We start from the raw sequence: 3,168 nt of genomic DNA, 5'->3' as shown, positions 1-3,168 counted from the left end.
TGTGTATCACTTCTTCTTTATTCATTCATCTATTGATTGATTTGCAAATATTGAACCACCTTTGCCTCCCAGGAATAAAGCCCTCTTGATCTTGGTGAATGACTTTTTAAATATATTGTTGAAGTCTGTTTGCTAATATTTTGTTGAAGATTTTTGCATCTATGTTCATCAGAGGTATTGGCCTGTATTCTGGGCATTTTTTAGTGCTGTCTGTATCTGGTTATAGTATCAGGGTAATGCCGGCATCATAGAATGAATTTGGAAGGCTTCCTTCCTCTTCTATGTTTGGGAATAATTTGAGAAGAATGGGGATTAATTCTTCTTTAAATGTTTGGTAGAATTTGCCTGTGAAGCCATCTGGTCCTGGACTTTTGTTTGTTGGAAGTTTTTAAATTACTGATTCAATTTCATTGCTGGTAATCAGTCTGTTCAAACTTTCTATTTCTTCCTGCTTCAGTTTTGATAGGTTATATCTTTGTAGAAATTTATCCATTTCTTCTAGGTTGTCCAATTTGTTGGCATATAGTTTTTCATAATATTCTTGTACATTCTTGTACAATTGTTTGTATTACTGTGGTGTTGGTTATTATTTCTCCTTTTTCATTTCTGACTTTGAGTTCTCTCTTACTCTTTTTTTTTAATGAATCTGGCTAAAGGTTTACCAATTTTGTCCATTTTTTTCAATGAGCCAACTCATTGGTTCATATTATATAGCATAATGAAGCTAATACCAGAAGAATGAGAAGACAGGTTACATACAAGGAGAAAATATTTGCAAAAGACATATCTGATAAAGGACTGTTATCCAAAATGGGCAAATGATTAGAATAAATAATTCAACAAATAAGATATACAGATATACAAATGGTAAATAAACATGTGCAAAGATGCTCCATGTCATATGTCATTAAGAATTGCAAATTAAACCAACCATAAAATACCACTACACATCAATCAGAATGGTGAAAATCGAAAACACTGACAACATCAAATGCTGGTGATGACGTGGAGCAAGGAAAACAAGCTCATTTATTGCTTATGAGGAGGCAAAAATGGTGGAGCCACTTTGGAAAAAAGTTTGGAAGTTTCTTACAAAACTAAATATATTCTTACCATTCAATTCAGCAAGTGTGCTCTTGTTTTGGTATCTACCCAAAGGAGTGGAAAGCTTATGTCTACACAACTACCTGCAGATGGATGTTTATAGCAGCTTTATTCCATAATTGCCAGAACTTGGAAGCAACCAAGATATCCTTCAGTAGGTGATTGGATAAATAAGCCTTGGTACATCCAAACAATGGAATATTACTAAGTGCTAAAAAGAAATGAGCTAGTCCACTTTTGTGCTACATGTCCTGGGCATCTGAGGTGTCGGTGGGCAGGTATCATGGATTAGGTAATGCAGTTCGTTGAGCCAAGTCAGCAGTTTGGCTGGCTAAAAGATGCACTAAACCTGGTAGAAAAGAATTCCAGAAGATTGCCATGGCAACAGCAATAGGATTTGCTATAATGGGATTCACTGGCCTTTTTTGTGAAACTGATCCATATCGCTAGTAATAACATCATTGTTGGTGACTGAATACCTTTTAGTTTTTTTAAGATTTATTTATTCATTTTTGAGGGGGAGAGAGAGAGCAAGCGCAGGGAGGGGCAGAGGGAGAGAGAGAGAAATTCAAGCTGACTCCTCACTGAGCTCAGAGCCCAATGTGGGGCTTGATCTCAAGATCCTGAGGTCAGGGTCTAAGCCGAAACGAAGAGTCGTTCGCTCAACCTACTGTGCCACCCAGGGACCCCTGAATACTTTTTTAGAAGAGTTTTTTCATCTTGGGGATTGGCGAACAAGGGAGGATTTGAGCTCATGGAGTAAAAATTTTCCTGTATGTTTTGTGTTTTCCTTTCATTTTTTTCCCTAACAGGTTTTGTATAGTAAAACAATTTCAAAATAAAAAAATAAAAATAAATGAGCTATCAAACCACGAGAAGACATAAAGGAACCTTAAATGCATAATACTAAGTGAAAGAAGCCAATCTAAAAGGGCTACATACTGTGCAATTCCAACTCCATAACATCCTGGAAAAGCCCAAACTATGGAGACAATAAAAAGTTTGGTGCCTGCCAGGGGTTAGTGGAAAGGGTATGCATAGGATGAGCACAGGGGATTTCTAGGGCGATGAAACTATCCTATATCGTGGCGTAATGGTGGGTCCATGTTATTATGCATTTGTCAAAATCCATAGAGTGTACAACACCAAAAGTAGTTGTCAGTGTAGACTATGGACTTTGAATAATAATGAAGTATTAGTGTTGGTTCATTGATTCTAATAAATGTACCACTCTGGAGCAGGGTGTTGATGGTGAAGGAAGCTGTGTGTTTGTAAGGACAGGGAATATATGGGAACTTTGTATTTTCTCCTCAATTTCATTGTGAATATAAAACTGCTCTAAAAAATAAAGGATGCTTTTCTAAAAAGGGATTATACATATGACTAAGTGAGATTTACCCAAGGAATGCAAAGTGGGTTCAAAATAAGAAAATAAGCAATGTAATATACCATATTAATAAAGGATATTGAGGTTAGCGTGTGCAATTAGCATGTGGAATTTTTTTCTGTGTCTATTTACCACTATGCTAACCTCAATAGACACAGAAAAAAAAAAAAACCACACACACCACATTTGACAAATCCAAAACCCTTACAGGATAAATATATCCAACAAAATAAGAATAGAAGGGAACTTCTTCAACCTAATAAAGGCATCTATGGCAATCCCACAATTAATATCACGCTTAATGGTAGAAGACTGAAAGTTTTCTCCCTAATAGCAGGAACAGGACAACCATGTCTGGTTTCTCCACTTCTACTTAGCATTTTACTGGAGGTTCTAGCCAGGACAATTAGAAAATAAGAAGAAATAAAAGGCATCTAGATTAAAAGACAGATGTAAAACTCTCTCCATTTATGGAGGACATGATTTTGTATATAGAAAACACCAAGGGATCACGTGAAAATGGTAAAAGCTAATAAAAGAGTTTAGCAATGTTGCACTGACAATGACAAAACATCATTGAAGGAATTAAAGAAGATCTAAATAAGTAGAAAGGCATCCCATCTTCATGGATTAGAAGATTTAATATCTTTAAGATGGCAAAACTCCACAAATTATGT

At 35.8% G+C, this 3,168-nt stretch overlaps 1 pseudogene; it reads left to right on the top strand.

Annotated features, from left to right (window-relative positions):
• Positions 1 to 1,387: 1,387 nt before the first annotated feature.
• LOC114203247 (protein transport protein Sec61 subunit gamma pseudogene) lies at positions 1,388 to 1,579 on the top strand (annotated as a pseudogene).
• The last annotated feature ends 1,589 nt before the right edge of the window (positions 1,580 to 3,168 follow it).

This window comes from Eumetopias jubatus, unplaced genomic scaffold (genome assembly GCF_037043125.1).
Source record: "Eumetopias jubatus isolate StellerSeaLion01/CBP00866 unplaced genomic scaffold, mEumJub1_p1.0 scaffold_15, whole genome shotgun sequence".
In the NCBI taxonomy this organism is placed as follows: Eukaryota; Metazoa; Chordata; class Mammalia; order Carnivora; family Otariidae; genus Eumetopias; species Eumetopias jubatus.
This window is presented reverse-complemented; position numbering and strand designations above follow the sequence as displayed.